The sequence below is a fragment of the Pelmatolapia mariae genome, linkage group LG6 (assembly GCF_036321145.2).
Source record: "Pelmatolapia mariae isolate MD_Pm_ZW linkage group LG6, Pm_UMD_F_2, whole genome shotgun sequence".
Classification (NCBI taxonomy): Eukaryota; Metazoa; Chordata; class Actinopteri; order Cichliformes; family Cichlidae; genus Pelmatolapia; species Pelmatolapia mariae.
The window spans coordinates 2277729-2300955 of NC_086232.1; positions in this window are offsets into that span (position 1 = coordinate 2277729).

Here is a 23227-nt window from a genome sequence, read left to right on the forward strand (position 1 = left end):
TCAGTAGGTCACATGACTGGGTTATTGCAAGCTCTCACAGGAGGTGTCACACGAAACCTCTGCTGATTTTCACACCTTGGCTGTGGTGAGGCAGATGATCAATAGTGGGTCAATGAACCTCTTAGTCGATCCGAGTAGATACTAATGGAACTCCCACTAGGGTTTAAATACCTGGGAATCTCCAGCATTTGGTTTTAGACCTGAAGAAGCCTCTCGGATTAGAGGTGAAACGTCTTCAAGCAACTGAAAAAAGTCCAGTCGCTTTCTTTCCGAGCTCCTTAGACTACCATGACCTGGATGACTGAGGACCTACACACACACTTCAGAAAAGAAAACATTATCCCATTTTCTGTGGTGGAACTCGCTACTCAGTTGAGGAGGACCACCGTGTAGATAATGGTTAATTGAGCTTTTGAGAGGGGTCGAACAGCGAGGGAGAAAACAAGCAACAGGTCGGAGAGCACCTGAAACAGGAGGCATGATAACAGAAACAAGAGTTAATGAAAATCTAGATTACAAAGAATTAAAAAGTCCAAACTCAAAGACCCAGGGTTAAGAAGCTCTATTTCTTTCTTACTTCAAATTCTGAGGCGCAGTATGAAGTTGTAAACTAGAGTGTCCAGCACACCTCTGGATAATATTTGACTCAAATGTCAGAGTAGCAAACTCCCCTCTAGCTACATTTCATAGATGACTTGTTGGTTAGTATGCCACTATGATTAATAGGCCTTCTTATTGATTAGTTAGAATCTTACCACTATAGACTATATAGACTGCAGTCTTTGTCGAGCAGTCAGACATTAAAAATAAACCAAAACAACTCTCTCAAGTTCAATTATGCAACGTATGTGTTATGTGAGCGACTCAAATCTAATGGCTGCAATGTGGTCATCTGTTTCTGCAATGAGTTTGCACTGCTGGCTCATTTTAAACTGAATGTCAGGGGTTGAACTTTATTAGCAACTGTTCACTGAGTGTGTGTGCGCGCGTGTGTGTTTTAGCCTTGTGATGATGCGTTATGGCTTCTTGTCAGCTGTGACTGAAGTTTCTGTCTGTCATGTCTCTCACACTTTGTTTTGAGGTTGAATCGTGTAAAGCTCGTCAGGGTTCTGTCTATTTTAGTATAGCTTTCAACATAACTCCCATTAGTTTGATGAATTTGAGTTCCTGACTTAAATCACACTACCACTGAGAATACTTAGACACATGGAGTCTTGTTCAGGATGAGCCACATGCTGTGGAGTTAGACCTCATGTTCCCACTCAACTCGATACCTGTATCTACACCCAGATAAGATTCCTGCCTTGAGTCATCCAGATGACTTAATTAGCGCATCCATATCGAGTGTTTGCGTAGAGAGTAGATTAATATACTGTCAGGAATAAAAACCACTGTTTAGGTCATCTGAATGGAGCAGAACAGGCTGGAAGTGTGGTGCAGTTTCTCTGAGTTGGTGGTACCACAGAGTCTTTTCCCCACAGTCACAACATGCATGTAAGCTTGTTTATCTAAACTGATTGTAGCAGTGAATGTGAGCAGGAATGGTTGTCACTCTGTCTCTGCAATATTTTGGCCAACTATTCAGGATATTCCCCAGCTTTTCCTCTAGTCACAGTATTTACACGCATCCACTATCACACACCAGTAGCTGCTTAACTTTGGGAAAGCAACATGGCTCCGTTGTGGTCTGACATAGTGACTGATTCTAGCTGCAGTCAGTTGGTAAAAGGTTTTTGAACCGAGTTCTGATAAGGAGTTGGATACTCTGCAGCTTCCATGTCCACAGAACATTCAGTCCATTTTAAATGGGCTTTGCTCCAGAGAAGCAGACGGCAATCTTCACATATGGCTTCTTCTTTTCACAATGCAGCTTTAACCTGCAGGAAGGCACAGTACTGTATTCACAGGCAATGATTTATGGAACTGTTCCTGAGCCCATGCAGTGGTTTCCACGACAGAATCATGCTTGTTTCTAAATGCAGTGCCTGAAGATCACGGAGACCCACTGTTGATTTTCAGCCTTGACATTCCTCCAGATTCTTGGAATATTTTGAAAGTGATCTTCAAAGTCTCTGTAATTTTATATTATAGTTTTTTTTTTTTACATTATAGTGAAGGGTTAGGGTTTCCTTTTTTTGATTGCAGTTAACGGTGGGTTCATCTGAATTTAACTGAATCATTGGTGTTGTGTTTGCTCTCATTTGTTCATATAAAGTATTTATAAAAAGTGTGTCTGTTTAAAAGAGCCTAATTAGCAAGTCTACACACCACAACAAACAGTGGTCACTAAATTATTTAAATGAGGGAGTCTTTAATAAGACAAGCTGGCAGTGATTAAACCTTTACTTAAAAAGCATCTCTAGACCCAGCTGTCTTAGCTAATTATAGGCCAATCTCTAACCTTCCTTTCATATCAAACATCCTTGAAAGAGTAGTTGTCAAACAGCTAACAGATCATCTGCAGAGGAATGGCTTATTTGAAGAGTTTCAGTCAGGTTTCAGAGCTCATCACAGCACAGAAACAGCTTTAGTGAAGGTTACAAATGATCTTCCTCCCTTAGTTATGCTGCAATAGGTGTAGGCTGCTGGGGGATTCCCATGATGCACTGAGTGTTATTTTTCTGTCACCTTTTTCTATGTGTTTATACACCCCTCTGCATTTAATTTATAGTTATTATTAACCTCTAGCTCTCTTCCACAGCATGTCTTTCTGTCTTCCTCCCGTCATCCCCAACCAGTTGGCCCCGCCCCTCCCTGAGCCTGGTTCTGCTGGCGGTTTTTTCCCATTAAAAGTGAGTTTATTCTTCCCACTGTCACCAAAGTGCTTGCTCATAGGGGGTCATATGATTGTTGGGGCTTCTCTGTATGACTGTATGTTCTACCTTACAATATAAAGTGCCTTGAGTTGTTTTTTTGTTGTGATTTGGCGCTGTATAGATAAAATTGAATTGAATTGAACTGAATTAATGAATTTACTGCAAGTTTACCCTCCAGACTTTGGCTGGTATGTTCCACTCTGTATTGACTTTACAGTGACAGCTGGCATGCTGTGAGTCTAGTACAACTATTTTAAGAGTCTATCTAAACAAGAACAAAGTTGTAGACCACATGAGCAGGTTTATGATGCTTTTGTGCTGGCTTCACATTTCAGAACTGGAAGCTGTGCATGTCCTGCACAGATACAGTTGATGATCATGGACAAATCATTTTTGATATGGATGGTGTGAGTTTGTCCGTCTGTCTCGGGTAAAAATTAGATTAAGCAGTTAGTCAGAGATGACGAAGCTTCAAACGCCGTCACTAAAATAACTGTAGTTCAAAAAAGGCTGAGGCTGAGGCTGGATGTGATTGTCTCCATGTACGTGACCGTCCAAGAAACCATGAAAGGATGTGCTCAAGTGCTCTCTCCCTCCCTGTCTGTGTGTCCAGGGAAATGGCTCCCATATTGTCTGTCTTGTGACCGGCATCCGAGAGCTGTCTGAACAGGACAGTCCAAAGCGGCTGCTCATCGTAAAGCTGTCTGTGATTGCAGCAGCAGGGGGATCACAAGGTGCCCTCTCCTCTCTTGTGGACTATAAATGCCACACTCCTTCTGCTGTAGCCTTTGACTTTTATATAAGACACAACAAGCAGCAGGAAACTTTACCGATGCCTGATTACTTGATAGTGCCAAGAACATTTGTTTTTAAAGTTAAATAAAAGTGCTACACACACGTTTCTGATCTCACATGATGCATGTCTCAGGTGGTGTTGACAGCAGCATTACTGTCTTAAGACATGTGAGAAGTAACAACATTGGCTTCATCAGACAGTGAAAGTGATGGCACTTTGAACAAGTTAATAATCCTTCAACGTTCACTGAATGATCCACAGTGTTTGTGTAATATACAGGACGAGTCAGATTTATTATTATTATGGGCCATATTTTTAGTTACCAGCACACATCCATATACACTATAGCACTTTGCTCCCCTTCTTATTATGAGTCTCTGACTTTTTGGACATCTACACCCATGAATGCAACCGTACGCGTTTACGGTCATTTTTGTGACATGTGATAAATGCTGAAACTAATGTCATTTATTCAAAAGTCTAACTGATGTTTGTGTTTTCATTATTTTGAATTTGGTGAACAGAATATTTGATCTCCAGTCATGATCTTCTCCTAAGTTGTTGCAGTGCCTGAAAAGTATTTTTTTTTTATAAAAGTAAACAGTGAGTAAAATCAAAAGTGAAAAGTAAAAACAACATAAAAGAAAATGTAAATAACAGCTCTGAGGTAGGATTCAAACTGTATAAACTTGTGTGACTGACAGCCAAAAGTATCACCTCTGGTCTTCTGACACGGGCACTGCAACTGGATTTAATTACATTTTGGGAACTATTTTGAGACTGTAGAGTCCACAAACACAGGAACCACATGATTGATTTATGTCTACTAAGCTGAAGCCAGAACTGAGAAATACTGAGACCATACCATTAAATCTAATTGGACCACCCCATAATACAAACTACTGTAAAAAAACCCCCCAAAAACCCCCAAGATTGTCATTTTGTTAACAATTTGTTATTTTTAACTCAGGCTATCAAAGTGGTGACACCGTTATGGTAAAGTCAACAAAACTCCTAATTCCCTGGATCAAACATTGTGCTTCAGGAATGGTTACCAGTTTTCTGAACTGAGGTGGGGTCGCACATATAACTCTAGGAATATGGTTAAAATATAAAATTATGTCATTATTTAATTTTATTCAGACTATTGAGAAGTATTTTTTCACATATGAAGCTACAGCTAGTGACTGCTTAGCTTAGCTTAGCAAACAAAAGTAAAGATGGTAATAGCCATTAGTAGCCTGCAGTACTGAAATTTTTTTTACATACTATGCTTTTATAGGCATTTAACAAAACTCCAGGAAATCACTGCATGTCAACAAAAATAATTCTAACACATAAACAGTGTTGGGCAAGTTACTCTGAAAAAGTAATTCATTATAGTTACTAGTTACTTCTTCAAAAATGTAACTGATTTAGTAAATGAGTTACAAGATTCTAAAAGTAATTAATTACTTGAAAAGTAACTATTGTGTTATTTAAAAAAAAAAGTTTAACCCTCTGGGGTCCAGGGTATAACTGGCCATTTGTAACTACTTTTGATGTTTCCTCTACATTTCACCTTTAAAATCTATTTACTTTGCCTTGTTTGGTATCATTCTTTTCAGCACAACCTCACGTGTCTGAATCTACAGTTATGTTTTCATTTTGACTGTATTAACACAATTGATCTAAAATCAGACAAAAAACATAAAATCTGAGTAGAAAAAGTTATATTTTTTACTGTAACAACCACAAACATGTTTAATGAATCATATTTCATAACTTTAAATGCAAATATAAATTGTCAATTTTAAAATCATATGCACAAGTTTTGCAAACAACAAAGTTATTTGCATCCATTTACCTTTTACCCTTTTTTAAAATAACCATTTCAAACTATTTACAGAACAATCAGCTGTTCTTCAATAAGATGCCACAAATTATTTGTGCCGCTCCAAAAAAATAATTTCTGTCCACTATAAAGGAGAACATCACAGCCTGATACCTGCAGGTCTGACAGCAGCAGGTGTATCACTCCTGTTTCTACCTGGAGACAGCAGTCGCCTCATTGTTCTGACACACAACACAAAACTATCCACAACACTACACACTAACTACACAAGACAACACATTAACTACACACTCCAAACACGCTAAACGTCACAAATCTCTCACATCTCAAAACTCTCTCTCTCTCTCTCTCTCTCTCTCTCTCTCTCTCTCTCTCTCTCTGTCACTCCTAAATCTTCCCCCTCTTCCTAAACAACCAAATGTCATGTTGCCATATCATTTTTTGATTGGTCGACATGGTGCATTTTTCCACCAACACGAACGGGCTGATTTTGGTTTGATTTTTGATTTTTTGGGTCATAAGCAGAGAGTGCTTGCTGTGCTGTCCTTAGACAGTAAACATGAAACTATTGAGGAAAAACACGTGTATATATTGTTTATCATGACTCTGGTTTTATGTGGCCTATCAGCACAATTTAAAAACTGTCACCTTGTTGCTTTGTCTTTAAGTGGTCATGTGATTGGCTTACCACGACTACTTTATTCTTCCTCAGTCAAACAGCAGCACTCATGCCATTGTTTTGCTCCTTAGCTCCAGGTGTTGTGCTAGACAGTGATCGTGATTGCCGTCCGCGGGAGCGCGCAGCTGCTTAAAGCTGTAGCGTCCAGATTACTTACAGCTTCTTCCTGCGGCTGATATAAGATGCTGTAAGCTGAACACAGCTTCAACCGTCTGTTTGTTGAAAAATAGTAACGCGACCGCATTTCCTTGTTAGTAACTGTAACACCGTTGTAACGATAGGAATAGTAATTAGTTAGATTACTTGTTACTGAAAAAAGTAATGCCGTTACTTGTAACACCGTTATTCCCATCACTGGTCATAAATTGCCAGATTCAGTGTGTTTTGCAAGTAGAACATATCAACATATATATCAGAATATGTGTGCTATTATAAATATATTATTTGATGTATTATTATTTATTTATCGTCCTTAGTCTTAACAATTTCACAAGGCAGCTAAAAACTTGTCATTAAGGCTCTTCAGGGTATCTAAACTGGACTGGGCTGCACTGAGGCTTGACCTGAGCAGAGGCAAAGCTGTCGTAGCTACCATATGGGCATTACTCCGATAATAAAAGTGTTCAGCAGCGTTGCAAAAGACAGGGAAGTTACATGTTACATGTTACATGCACAAGCTATCACATAAAGTGTCTCTGGAAAAAAGGACTGTAGAAAGGCTGCATTCACCATATCCTAGCCAGTGTATCCCAGTACAAATGCACATGCCCGATCCAAAAATAGAAATGATGGCAGTGATGAAGTAAAAGATATGTAACACTAGACCGTGTCATCACTGCGAGCCAGTGAAGGGGTTGGATCGCACATCGTGTTTCACACATGTCTGAAATATAATTATGGAAGTTGTGGGATTAAAGCTAACAGAAAAACATTAGAGACATGTACCTTTTATCTCTTGGATTATCGTGCATTAGTAGTTGTGAAATATACATACCGATCAGTCGTAGTTTTTTTTAGGCATGCTATTCAAAAGTGGACACCAACACAAAGCCTACGTCTTTACGAAACAGGAGTAATGCAGCTTATTTAAGATTACAGAACCACGAAACAATCTAGTATAAGATTTGATTAGTAAGTATGTATAATAAACTTTTCTCCATATTTCATAATAATGTGAAGCAAATTCAAAAGGTGGATTCTGTTCATCTGGACGTTTTCAGTGGGAGAACTGAAAAGACCATGAGTGGCATTCACAGACAGTTGGGGAATGGCTGCAGTCACTGCAATACCAATGATCAGTGGTTGTTGATCAATGGTCATGACAATTTGCATGTTAATGAAGCTTCAGTCATTGTGCAAATGTACTGTTTATAAGTCAGCTGAGACTAAGGACGTCACCTGGATGAGTGACGAAACATTCCTCCCACTGAAAACGTCCAGATGAACTTTTGGGATTTCCTTACCTGGATGACTGAGCATGCATCATGACATGAAGCAACGTCTTGTGCTGAAATCTGGTGTTCCTTCAAGAGGATCAAGTCAAAATACAAACCCAACATATCCACAAGTTCGCCAGCAGTTAGTTACATCCTCATACCTGAAACATATTCCTTTAGTTATCAAATCTTGGCCATGTTACTAATCGAACCAAACATAAAGTGAGCCATTCTTGTCTGAATACAGCATTTTTATCACAGATTAAGAAATCTCACCAACAATGGCAGAAAGTACAGAGACTATGTTTTCTAACAACATTTCAAAGTTTCAACAGTTTTCTTGTTGGCTCATGTTATTCGTCCATTTACATTTTAAACAGCATCACTAGGAGAACGTGCTGTCAACCTTAATGTGAGCATACCAGTTTATTTATTTCCAGCTAACAATGAGCTTTATCTAAGACTGAGCTGAAGTTAAAATTGATACATATGTGTAACTGATGCTGGTAGTCAGTATCAAAACACATCCAGAGATTGGGTTAAATTCTTATTGTAACAGCAAAAATAAATAAACTCATACCAATATCTTTGTCTTCTTTTCTTTATAAGATGTTGTTAGTGGACAGAACACCTTGCTTATGATCCAACACAAAGGTAAATAATTACACTTGGTTCTTCCTATGCTCAAAGCAAAACAGAAAAATGCTAATGCGTTAGTAGTGCCTCTTACTTAATGTTTAAATCAACAGTTTTCTTGTGGTAAGGTAATATTGCTGTACAACAAAAACAAAGTAGCACAAGTCAACTACTGCAGTTATCCATATGACAAAACGTCCCCAGCTAAGCAAAGAGAAATCACACTTTCTCATGTATACAGGATGACCAAGAGTTGGTCAGAGCCTCAAAATCTAAACAACTACTGACAGAAAGTAAGAAAAACAAGGAACAGACATAAGGACAGTGAAACTCTGGACTTTGGTCTGATGCCAAATGTAACTTTTATGTTTTAAGCCCCCAAAAAAGGCCACAAATGTTTTTTGTTCACACCATGACACATGTAGACAAGTATTCATTCAGAAGGCAAATTTTAACCAGTATTTTAACCACAATATTGTACTCTGACGCAGCATCCTGTTTGATTTGAACATATGTCCAGGCCCTATAAACTCTGTCTGACCCGACTGAGATGTTTTAGTCACACGACAGAAAGGAGCCAAAACGTGCCGAGTAAATGCTATGCTGTGATTGTTGTTGCTATTATTATTGTTTCTAATAAATTAGTTTTTGTTTACTAAATAAACTAAAATCCACATTCTTACACTGCAATGAGGGAAATACCAAAACAAAAGAAAAGCACTTGAATCGGTGGATGTGTCCAAATGTCCACTTGGTTCAAATTATGAAAAAGCACACGTCTTGTTTTATTAGAACACCTGACTGTATTATGGTTATATCACACTGATAACTAAATAAAAAATAAAGAAGCAGTGTCAGCCACAGTCGGAACATATAATCCAATTATAATATATATATGATCAGTCAGAATCACTAGTACACTACCATCTTGGAAGGTATGAGTTTCCTATTATCATATTATCACTTACAAAAATATAACAATATAATAATAATGTAAGTATAATAGGCATACATACATAGATGCGCGTAGTATTGGGTAAAAAAGGGAAATAACCTTCTACACAGTCTACACAATGCTAGGTATTTTACCAGATGGAAACATTTTGTAAATAAAGAATAAATCACCCAACGCTGTCAAACTGGATTTCCCCCTTAAGTTCAAGTTACACCCTATTCAATTTTCTTTTTCCTTCTGCTATAATTGTTATATTTTACTAATAAGAATATCCCTTAATGGGTGTCTGTTTGAACATGCAAGAGGAACTGAAGCAAACCTTTTCCAGACATGATACTCTTGTCTGTTACTCACTGAGGAGCTGATTTTGTGAGGTTACTGCTGGTCCTTGGAACTCGCTTCTTCCCGCCGGTCTTCTGCATCTCCTGAGCACTCTGTCTGAAAATCAGTCTGGTAAAGAGTCTTAGAGGTGTTTAAAGTAAGGGAAGACAGACCAAAGCTAAAGTGTAGAAGAGCTAATAAGTCCAAAACATTTAACCTTGAAACATTTCACAGCAAGGGAGTTAAACTGTGAATAGCGAACACTCTTTGCAGGCAGCACAGTTTAAAGTGTTATGACCCTGCTCTGTCTCCTTTTTACTCCCTCCCACCTAAGCATCACACACACACACACACACACACACACACACACACACACACACACACACACACACACACACACACACACACACACACACACACACACACACACAACATTACTCTTAACTTTTATTACCTCACTCAGACATCCATACCCAGAGGACCAAATATTTTTTCCTCCCTCATTTCTCCCACTAAAGTAAAAAGGGTTAAAAACATCATGACACAGAACTAACAGGATAAAACTGAGACATATGCCTCAGCTTTCCAATGACACAAATAAAACATCTGGCATACCCAGTTTTCATGTCTGCATAATTTAACTGGTATTTAACGATTTGGAAAATTTCTTTGTAGACAGTCAGTCTGGCAGCTTCCAGGGATATCCCTCTCTTGCAGGATGGCAGGAATTACTGGGTCACAAGTCAAAGCTTGAGTCTCCAGTTACACCGAACCGCTGATTCAGAGGAGGAAAGTGCAGGGGAACGGTGAGAAGACAGACGACCTGGAACGATGAAGACAGAGCAACACGTGAGAAGAAAGCAAAAGTAGTGTGTAGACTGGGGAGTGAGAAGGAGGGAACACCCTGAGAATATGAGCATTAGCAATAAATAGTCAGTCAGCTGACTGCCAGGGTGGAGAACGGATCCAGGAAGAAACCTCCTGCAGAGCCAGGCTCAGGGAGGGGCAGCCAGCTGCTGTGGTCGAGAGCAGAGGGAGACAGGACACACTCTGATAGACAGGGTCAAAGTTTAATCATTACCAAATTATTAGTAATTAATGAATTATTATTTATCTAATTATTTAATAATTAATTACATAATTAAACACCAGTGTCAAAATAGTGGTGTTCAGGTCCCCAGCAGCTGGTTCCATGGGAGAGCAGCAGGAAATTATTCATCATAGCAGGAAATTATTCAGCTCTTTATCTCTTTAATACATATATTTATTTTAATTAGTTTGTGTCATCTGACTTCTTGAATAAAAAAAGCTGGGTTTAAAGCTAGGCTTTGTCTTTAAATTGTATGTAATTCTTTCCAACACTATTCAAAATAAAACAGACGTAATAGATACCTTGGCCATCACTAACATATGAGGAATCTTGACGTCACTTTGGACCAAGACACGTATTGCTGGGTGCACGTTAAAAAAATATGTAGGAGCACTTTCGTGCATTTGCATAAGAAAAGGCATTGGAACATTTATTACTCCTAAGCTGGACCACTGTAATTTATTATTTTTAGATTGTTATAACTGCTTCTTGAAAAGGTTAAGGTAAACTTTATTTATATAGCACATTTAAAACAAAAGTTAAATGTGAGTACTGACAGGGACTAGAAAGAGAAAGCATATTTCTCACCGTGCTATGAATTAAATATTAATGGAAGACTAGTCTCTGTGCTATGATTTAAAATATTAATGGAAGACTAGTCTCTGTGCTATGTTTTAAAATATTAATGGAAGACTAGTCTCTGTGCTATGATTTAAAATATTAATGGAAGACTAGTCTCTGTGCTATGATTTAAAATATTAATGGAAGACTAGTCTCTGTGCTATGATTTAAAATATTAATGGAAGACTAGTCTCTGTGCTATGATTTAAAATATTAATGGAAGACTAGTCTCTGTGCTATGATTTAAAATATTAATGGAAGACTAGTCTCTGTGCTATGATTTAAAATATTAATGGAAGACTAGTCTCTGTGCTATGATTTAAAATATTAATGGAAGACTAGTCTCTGTGCTATGATTTAAAATATTAATGGAAGACTAGCCTCTGTGCTATGATTTAAATATTAATGGAAGACTAGCCTCTGTGCTATGTTTTAAAATATTAATGGAAGACTAGTCTCTGTGCTATGATTTAAATATGAATGGAAGACTAGTCTCTGTGCTATGTTTTAAAATATTAATGGAAGACTAGTGTCTGTGCTATGATTTAAAATATTAATGGAAGACTAGTCTCTGTGCTATGATTTAAATATTAATGGAAGACTAGTCTCTGTGCTATGATTTAAATATTAATGGAAGACTAGTCTCTGTGCTATGATTTAAATATTAATGGAAGACTAGCCTCTGTGCTATGTTTTAAAATATTAATGGAAGACTAGCCTCTGTGCTATGATTTAAATATGAATGGAAGACTAGTCTCTGTGCTATGTTTTAAATATGAATAGAAGACTAGTCACTGTGCTATGTTTTAAATATTAATGGAAGACTAGTCTCTGTGCTATGATTTAAATATTAATGGAAGACTAGTCTCTGTGCTATGATTTAAATATTAATGGAAGACTAGCCTCTGTGCTATGATTTAAATATTAATGGAAGACTAGTCTCTGTGCTATGATTTAAATATTAATGGAAGACTAGCCTCTGTGCTATGTTTTAAAATATTAATGGAAGACTAGTCTTTGTGCTATGTTTTAAAATATGAATGGAAGACTAGTCTCTGTGCTATGATTTAAATATTAATGGAAGACTAGTCTCTGTGCTATGATTTAAATATTAATGGAAGACTAGTCTCTGTGCTATGATTTAAATATTAATGGAAGACTAGTCTCTGTGCTATGATTTAAAATATTAATGGAAGACTAGTCTCTGTGCTATGATTTAAATATTAATGGAAGACTAGTCTCTGTGCTATGATTTAAATATTAATGGAAGACTAGTCTCTGTGCTATGATTTAAATATTAATGGAAGACTAGCCTCTGTGCTATGATTTAAAATATTAATGGAAGACTAGTCTCTGTGCTATGATTTAAATATTAATGGAAGACTAGTCTCTGTGCTATTATTTAAATATTAATGGAAGACTAGTCTCTGTGCTATGATTTAAATATTAATGGAAGACTAGTCTCTGTGCTATGATTTAAATATTAATGGAAGACTAGTCTCTGTGCTATGATTTAAAATATTAATGGAAGACTAGTCTCTGTGCTATGATTTAAATATTAATGGAAGACTAGTCTCTGTGCTATGATTTAAATATTAATGGAAGACTAGTCTCTGTGCTATGATTTAAATATTAATGGAAGACTAGTCTCTGTGCTATGATTTAAATATTAATGGAAGACTAGTCTCTGTGCTATGTTTTAAAATATTAATGGAAGACTAGTCTCTGTGCTATGATTTAAATATGAATGGAAGACTAGCCTCTGTGCTATGATTTAAAATATTAATGGAAGACTAGTCTCTGTGCTATGATTTAAAATATTAATGGAAGACTAGTCTCTGTGCTATGATTTAAATATGAATGGAAGACTAGTCTCTGTGCTATGATTTAAAATATTAATGGAAGACTAGCCTCTGTGCTATGTTTTAAAATATGAATGGAAGACTAGCCTCTGTGCTATGTTTTAAAATATGAATGGAAGACTAGCCTCTGTGCTATGATTTAAAATATTAATGGAAGACTAGTCTCTGTGCTATGATTTAAATATTAATGGAAGACTAGCCTCTGTGCTATGATTTAAAATATTAATGGAAGACTAGTCTCTGTGCTATGATTTAAATATGAATGGAAGACTAGTCTCTGTGCTATGATTTAAAATATTAATGGAAGACTAGCCTCTGTGCTATGTTTTAAAATATTAATGGAAGACTAGTCTCTGTGCTATGAATTAAATATGAATGGAAGACTAGTCTCTGTGCTATGATTTAAAATATTAATGGAAGACTAGTCTCTGTGCTATGATTTAAAATATGAATGGAAGACTAGCCTCTGTGCTATGTTTTAAAATATGAATGGAAGACTAGCCTCTGTGCTATGATTTAAAATATGAATGGAAGACTAGCCTCTGTGCTATGTTTTAAAATATGAATGGAAGACTAGCCTCTGTGCTATGTTTTAAAATATGAATGGAAGACTAGCCTCTGTGCTATGATTTAAAATATGAATGGAAGACTAGCCTCTGTGCTATGTTTTAAAATATGAATGGAAGACTAGCCTCTGTGCTATGTTTTAAAATATGAATGGAAGACTAGTCTCTGTGCTATGATTTAAAATATGAATGGAAGACTAGCCTCTGTGCTATGTTTTAAAATATGAATGGAAGACTAGCCTCTGTGCTATGATTTAAAATATTAATAGAAGACTAGTCTCTGTGCTATGATTTAAAATATGAATGGAAGACTAGTCTCTGTGCTATGATTTAAAATATTAATAGAAGACTAGTCTCTGTGCTATGATTTAAAATATTAATGGAAGACTAGTCTCTGTGCTATGATTTAAATATGAATGGAAGACTAGTCTCTGTGCTATGATTTAAAATATTAATGGAAGACTAGTCTCTGTGCTATGATTTAAAATATTAATGGAAGACTAGTCTCTGTGCTATGATTTAAAATGTGAATGGAAGACTAGCCTCTGTGCTATGTTTTAAAATATGAATGGAAGACTAGCCTCTGTGCTATGATTTAAAATATTAATGGAAGACTAGTCTCTGTGCTATGATTTAAAATATTAATGGAAGACTAGTCTCTGTGCTATGATTTAAATATGAATGGAAGACTAGCCTCTGTGCTATGTTTTAAAATATGAATGGAAGACTAGCCTCTGTGCTATGATTTAAAATATTAATGGAAGACTAGTCTCTGTGCTATGATTTAAATATTAATGGAAGACTAGTCTCTGTGCTATGATTTAAATATGAATGGAAGACTAGTCTCTGTGCTATGATTTAAATATGAATGGAAGACTAGTCTCTGTGCTATGATTTAAATATGAATGGAAGACTAGTCTCTGTGCTATGTTTTAAATATTAATGGAAGACTAGCCTCTGTGCTATGATTTAAAATATTAATGGAAGACTAGTCTCTGTGCTATGATTTAAATATGAATGGAAGACTAGTCTCTGTGCTATGATTTAAATATGAATGGAAGACTAGTCTCTGTGCTATGATTTAAATATGAATGGAAGACTAGTCTCTGTGCTATGTTTTAAATATTAATGGAAGACTAGCCTCTGTGCTATGATTTAAATATGAATGGAAGACTAGTCTCTGTGCTATGATTTAAATATGAATGGAAGACTAGTCTCTGTGCTATGATTTAAATATGAATGGAAGACTAGTCTCTGTGCTATGATTTAAATATGAATGGAAGACTAGTCTCTGTGCTATGATTTAAATATGAATGGAAGACTAGTCTCTGTGCTATGATTTAAATATTAATGGAAGACTAGTCTCTGTGCTATGATTTAAATATGAATGGAAGACTAGTCTCTGTGCTATGATTTAAATATGAATGGAAGACTAGTCTCTGTGCTATGATTTAAATATGAATGGAAGACTAGTCTCTGTGCTATGATTTAAATATGAATGGAAGACTAGTCTCTGTGCTATGATTTAAATATGAATGGAAGACTTGTCTCTGTGCTATGATTTAAATATGAATGGAAGACTTGTCTCTGTGCTATGATTTAAATATGAATGGAAGACTAGCCTCTGTGCTATGATTTAAAATATTAATGGAAGACTAGCCTCTGTGCTATGATTTAAATATGAATGGAAGACTAGTCTCTGTGCTATGTTTTAAAATATGAATGGAAGACTAGTCTCTGTGCTATGATTTAAATATGAATGGAAGACTAGTCTCTGTGCTATGATTTAAATATGAATGGAAGACTAGTCTCTGTGCTATGTTTTAAATATGAATGGAAGACTAGTCTCTGTGCTATGTTTTAAAATATGAATGGAAGACTAGTCTCTGTGCTATGATTTAAATATGAATGGAAGACTAGTCTCTGTGCTATGTTTTAAAATATGAATGGAAGACTAGTCTCTGTGCTATGATTTAAATATGAATGGAAGACTAGTCTCTGTGCTATGATTTAAAATATGAATGGAAGACTAGTCTCTGTGCTATGATTTAAATATGAATGGAAGACTAGTCTCTGTGCTATGATTTAAAATATTAATGGAAGACTAGCCTCTGTGCTATGATTTAAATATGAATGGAAGACTAGTCTCTGTGCTATGATTTAAAATATTAATGGAAGACTAGTCTCTGTGCTATGATTTAAAATATGAATGGAAGACTAGTCTCTGTGCTATGATTTAAATATGAATGGAAGACTAGTCTCTGTGCTATGTTTTAAATATTAATGGAAGACTAGTCTCTGTGCTATGATTTAAAATATGAATGGAAGACTAGTCTCTGTGCTATGATTTAAATATGAATGGAAGACTAGTCTCTGTGCTATGTTTTAAATATTAATGGAAGACTAGTCTCTGTGCTATGATTTAAATATGAATGGAAGACTAGTCTCTGTGCTATGTTTTAAATATTAATGGAAGACTAGTCTCTGTGCTATGATTTAAATATTAATGGAAGACTAGTCTCTGTGCTATGATTTAAAATATGAATGGAAGACTAGTCTCTGTGCTATGATTTAAATATGAATGGAAGACTAGTCTCTGTGCTATGATTTAAAATATTAATGGAAGACTAGTCTCTGTGCTATGATTTAAAATATTAATGGAAGACTAGTCTCTGTGCTATGATTTAAATATGAATGGAAGACTAGTCTCTGTGCTATGATTTAAAATATTAATGGAAGACTAGTCTCTGTGCTATGATTTAAAATATTAATGGAAGACTAGTCTCTGTGCTATAATTTAAATATGAATGGAAGACTAGTCTCTGTGCTATGATTTAAAATATTAATGGAAGACTAGTCTCTGTGCTATGATTTAAATATGAATGGAAGACTAGTCTCTGTGCTATGATTTAAATATTAATGGAAGACTAGCCTCTGTGCTATGATTTAAAATATTAATGGAAGACTAGCCTCTGTGCTATGATTTAAAATATTAATGGAAGACTAGCCTCTGTGCTATGATTTAAAATATTAATGGAAGACTAGCCTTTGTGCTATGATTTAAAATATGAATGGAAGACTAGTCTCTGTGCTATGATTTAAATAATAATGGAAGACTAGTCTCTGTGCTATGATTTAAATATGAATGGAAGACTAGTCTCTGTGCTATGATTTAAATATGAATGGAAGACTAGCCTCTGTGCTATGACTTAAAATATTAATGGAAGACTAGTCTCTGTGCTATGATTTAAAATATGAATGGAAGACTAGTCTCTGTGCTATGATTTAAAATATGAATGGAAGACTAGTCTCTGTGCTATGATTTAAAATATTAATGGAAGACTAGTCTCTGTGCTATGATTTAAAATATGAATGGAAGACTAGTCTCTGTGCTATGATTTAAAATATGAATGGAAGACTAGTCTCTGTGCTATGATTTAAAATATGAATGGAAGACTAGCCTCTGTGCTATGATTTAAAATATGAATGGAAGACTAGTCTCTGTGCTATGATTTAAAATATTAATGGAAGACTAGTCTCTGTGCTATGATTTAAAATATTAATGGAAGACTAGTCTCTGTGCTATGATTTAAATATGAATGGAAGACTAGTCTCTGTGCTATGATTTAAAATATTAATGGAAGACTAGTCTCTGTGCTATGATTTAAATATTAATGGAAGACTAGTCTCTGTGCTATGTTTTAAATATGAATGGAAGACTAGTCTCTGTGCTATCGATTTAAATATGAATGGAAGACTAGTCTCTGTGCTATGATTTAAATATTAATGGAAGACTAGTCTCTGTGCTATGATTTAAATATGAATGGAAGACTAGTCTCTGTGCTATGATTTAAAATATTAATGGAAGACTAGTCTCTGTGCTATGATTTAAATATGAATGGAAGACTAGTCTCTGTGCTATGATTTAAAATATTAATGGAAGACTAGTCTCTGTGCTATGATTTAAATATGAATGGAAGACTAGTCTCTGTGCTATGTTTTAAATATTAATGGAAGACTAGCCTCTGTGCTATGATTTAAATATGAATGGAAGACTAGTCTCTGTGCTATCGCTTAAAATATTAATGGAAGACTAGCCTCTGTGCTATGATTTAAATATGAATGGAAGACTAGTCTCTGTGCTATGTTTTAAAATATGAATGGAAGACTAGTCTCTGTGCTATGTTTTAAAATATGAATGGAAGACTAGTCTCTGTGCTATGTTTTAAATATGAATAGAAGACTAGTCTCTGTGCTATGTTTTAAATATGAATGGAAGACTAGTCTCTGTGCTATGATTTAAATATGAATGGAAGACTAGTCTCTGTGCTATGTTTTAAAATATGAATGGAAGACTAGTCTCTGTGCTATGTTTTAAATATGAATAGAAGACTAGTCTCTGTGCTATGTTTTAAATATGAATGGAAGACTAGTCTCTGTGCTATGTTTTAAATATGAATGGAAGACTAGTCTCTGTGCTATGATTTAAATATGAATAGAAGACTAGTCTCTGTGCTATGTTTTAAATATGAATGGAAGACTAGCCTCTGTGCTATGATTTAAATATGAATAGAAGACTAGTCTCTGTGCTATGTTTTAAATATGAATAGAAGACTAGTCTCTGTGCTATGTTTTAAATATTAATGGAAGACTAGTCTCTGTGCTATGATTTAAATATGAATAGAAGACTAGTCTCTGTGCTATGTTTTAAATATGAATGGAAGACTAGTCTCTGTGCTATGTTTTAAATATGAATAGAAGACTAGTCTCTGTGCTATGTTTTAAATATGAATGGAAGACTAGTCTCTGTGCTATGTTTTAAAATATGAATGGAAGACTAGTCTCTGTGCTATGTTTTAAATATGAATAGAAGACTAGTCTCTGTGCTATGTTTTAAATATGAATGGAAGACTAGTCTCTGTGCTATGTTTTAAATATGAATGGAAGACTAGTCTCTGTGCTATGATTTAAATATGAATAGAAGACTAGTCTCTGTGCTATGTTTTAAATATGAATGGAAGACTAGTCTCTGTGCTATGTTTTAAATATGAATAGAAGACTAGTCTCTGTGCTATGTTTTAAATATGAATGGAAGACTAGTCTCTGTGCTATGTTTAAAATATGAATGGAAGACTAGTCTCTGTGCTATGTTTTAAATATGAATGGAAGACTAGTCTCTGTGCTATGTTTTAAATATGAATAGAAGACTAGTCTCTGTGCTATGTTTTAAATATTAATGGAAGACTAGTCTCTGTGCTATGTTTTAAATATGAATGGAAGACTAGTCTCTGTGCTATGTTTTAAATATGAATGGAAGACTAGTCTATGTGCTATGTTTTAAATATGAATGGAAGACTAGTCTCTGTGCTATGTTTTAAATATGAATGGAAGACTAGTCTCTGTGCTATGTTTTAAATATGAATGGAAGACTAGTCTCTGTGCTATGTTTTAAATATGAATGGAAGACTAGTCTCTGTGCTATGTTTTAAATATGAATGGAAGACTAGTCTCTGTGCTATGTTTTAAATATGAATGGAAGACTAGTCTCTGTGCTATGTTTTAAATATGAATGGAAGACTAGTCTCTGTGCTATGTTTTAAATATGAATGGAAGACTAGTCTCTGTGCTATGTTTTAAATATGAATAGAAGACTAGTCTCTGTGCTATGTTTTAAATATGAATGGAAGACTAGTCTCTGTGCTATGTTTTAAATATGAATGGAAGACTAGTCTCTGTGCTATATTTTAAATATGAATGGAAGACTAGTCTCTGTGCTATGTTTTAAAATATGAATGGAAGACTAGTCTCTGTGCTATGTTTTAAATATGAATGGAAGACTAGTCTCTGTGCTATGTTTTAAATATGAATGGAAGACTAGCCTCTGTGCTATATTTTAAATATGAATGGAAGACTAGTCTCTGTGCTATGTTTTAAATATGAATGGAAGACTAGCCTCTGTGCTATATTTTAAATATGAATGGAAGACTAGTCTCTGTGCTATGATTTAAATATGAATGGAAGACTAGTCTCTGTGCTATGTTTTAAAATATGAATGGAAGACTAGTCTCTGTGCTATATTTTAAATATGAATGGAAGACTAGTCTCTGTGCTATGTTTTAAATATGAATAGAAGACTAGTCTCTGTGCTATCGTTTAAAATATGAATGGAAGACTAGTCTCTGTGCTATGTTTTAAATATGAATGGAAGACTAGTCTCTGTGCTATGTTTTAAAATATGAATGGAAGACTAGTCTCTGTGCTATCGTTTAAAATATTAATGGAAGACTAGTCTCTGTGCTATATTTTAAATATAAATGGAAGACTAGTCTCTGTGCTATGTTTTAAATATGAATGGAAGACTAGTCTCTGTGCTATGTTTTAAAATATGAATGGAAGACTAGTCTCTGTGCTATATTTTAAATATGAATGGAAGACTAGTCTCTGTGCTATGTTTTAAATATGAATAGAAGACTAGTCTCTGTGCTATGTTTTAAATATGAATGGAAGACTAGTCTCTGTGCTATGTTTTAAATATGAATAGAAGACTAGTCTCTGTGCTATGTTTTAAATATGAATGGAAGACTAGTCTCTGTGCTATGTTTTAAATATGAATGGAAGACTAGTCTCTGTGCTATGTTTTAAATATGAATAGAAGACTAGTCTCTGTGCTATGTTTTAAATATGAATGGAAGACTAGTCTCTGTGCTATGTTTTAAATATGAATGGAAGACTAGTCTCTGTGCTATCATTTAAATATGAATAGAAGACTAGTCTCTGTGCTATGTTTTAAATATGAATGGAAGACTAGTCTCTGTGCTATGTTTTAAATATGAATGGAAGACTAGTCTCTGTGCTATGTTTTAAATATGAATAGAAGACTAGTCTCTGTGCTATGTTTTAAATATGAATGGAAGACTAGTCTCTGTGCTATATTTTAAATATGAATGGAAGACTAGTCTCTGTGCTATGTTTTAAATATGAATGGAAGACTAGTCTCTGTGCTATGATTTAAATATGAATGGAAGACTAGTCTCTGTGCTATGTTTTAAATATGAATGGAAGACTAGTCTCTGTGCTATGTTTTAAAATATGAATGGAAGACTAGTCTCTGTGCTATGTTTTAAATATGAATGGAAGACTAGTCTCTGTGCTATGTTTTAAATATGAATGGAAGACTAGTCTCTGTGCTATGTTTTAAAATATGAATGGAAGACTAGTCTCTGTGCTATGTTTTAAATATTAATGGAAGACTAGTCTCTGTGCTATGTTTTAAATATGAATGGAAGACTAGTCTCTGTGCTATGTTTTAAATATGAATGGAAGACTAGTCTCTGTGCTATGTTTTAAATATGAATGGAAGACTAGTCTCTGTGCTATATTTTAAATATGAATGGAAGAGTAGTCTCTGTGCTATGTTTTAAATATGAATGGAAGACTAGTCTCTGTGCTATGTTTTAAATATGAATGGAAGACTAGTCTCTGTGCTATGTTTTAAATATGAATGGAAGACTAGTCTCTGTGCTATGTTTTAAATATGAATGGAAGACTAGTCTCTGTGCTATGATTTAAATATGAATGGAAGACTAGTCTCTGTGCTATGTTTTAAATATTAATGGAAGACTAGTCTCTGTGCTATGATTTAAAATATTAATGGAAGACTAGTCTCTGTGCTATGATTTAAATATGAATGGAAGACTAGTCTCTGTGCTATGATTTAAATATTAATGGAAGACTAGTCTCTGTGCTATCGATTTAAATATTAATGGAAGACTAGTCTCTGTGCTATGATTTAAAATATTAATGGAAGACTAGTCTCTGTGCTATCGATTTAAATATTAATGGAAGACTAGTCTCTGTGCTATCGATTTAAATATTAATGGAAGACTAGTCTCTGTGCTATGTTTTAAATATGAATGGAAGACTAGTCTCTGTGCTATCGATTTAAATATTAATGGAAGACTAGTCTCTGTGCTATGATTTAAAATATTAATGGAAGACTAGTCTCTGTGCTATCGATTTAAATATTAATGGAAGACTAGTCTCTGTGCTATGATTTAAATATGAATGGAAGACTAGTCTCTGTGCTATCGATTTAAATATTAATGGAAGACTAGTCTCTGTGCTATGATTTAAAATATTAATGGAAGACTAGTCTCTGTGCTATCGATTTAAATATTAATGGAAGACTAGTCTCTGTGCTATGATTTAAAATATTAATGGAAGACTAGTCTCTGTGCTATCGATTTAAATATTAATGGAAGACTAGTCTCTGTGCTATCGATTTAAATATTAATGGAAGACTAGTCTCTGTGCTATGATTTAAAATATTAATGGAAGACTAGTCTCTGTGCTATGATTTAAATATGAATGGAAGACTAGTCTCTGTGCTATGATTTAAAATATTAATGGAAGACTAGTCTCTGTGCTATGATTTAAATATGAATGGAAGACTAGTCTCTGTGCTATGATTTAAATATGAATGGAAGACTAGTCTCTGTGCTATGATTTAAAATATTAATGGAAGACTAGTCTCTGTGCTATGATTTAAATATGAATGGAAGACTAGTCTCTGTGCTATGATTTAAATATGAATGGAAGACTAGTCTCTGTGCTATGTTTTAAATATGAATGGAAGACTAGTCTCTGTGCTATGTTTTAAATATGAATGGAAGACTAGTCTCTGTGCTATGTTTTAAATATGAATGGAAGACTAGTCTCTGTGCTATGTTTTAAATATGAATGGAAGACTAGTCTCTGTGCTATGTTTTAAATATGAATGGAAGACTAGTCTCTGTGCTATGTTTTAAATATGAATGGAAGACTAGTCTCTGTGCTATGTTTTAAAATATGAATGGAAGACTAGTCTCTGTGCTATGTTTTAAATATGAATAGAAGACTAGTCTCTGTGCTATGTTTTAAATATGAATGGAAGACTAGTCTCTGTGCTATGATTTAAAATATGAATGGAAGACTAGTCTCTGTGCTATGATTTAAATATGAATGGAAGACTAGTCTCTGTGCTATGTTTTAAATATTAATGGAAGACTAGTCTCTGTGCTATGATTTAAAATATTAATGGAAGACTAGTCTCTGTGCTATGATTTAAATATGAATGGAAGACTAGTCTCTGTGCTATGATTTAAATATTAATGGAAGACTAGTCTCTGTGCTATCGATTTAAATATTAATGGAAGACTAGTCTCTGTGCTATGATTTAAAATATTAATGGAAGACTAGTCTCTGTGCTATCGATTTAAATATTAATGGAAGACTAGTCTCTGTGCTATCGATTTAAATATTAATGGAAGACTAGTCTCTGTGCTATGTTTTAAATATGAATGGAATACTAGTCTCTGTGCTATCGATTTAAATATTAATGGAAGACTAGTCTCTGTGCTATGATTTAAAATATTAATGGAAGACTAGTCTCTGTGCTATCGATTTAAATATTAATGGAAGACTAGTCTCTGTGCTATGATTTAAATATGAATGGAAGACTAGTCTCTGTGCTATCGATTTAAATATTAATGGAAGACTAGTCTCTGTGCTATGATTTAAAATATTAATGGAAGACTAGTCTCTGTGCTATCGATTTAAATATTAATGGAAGACTAG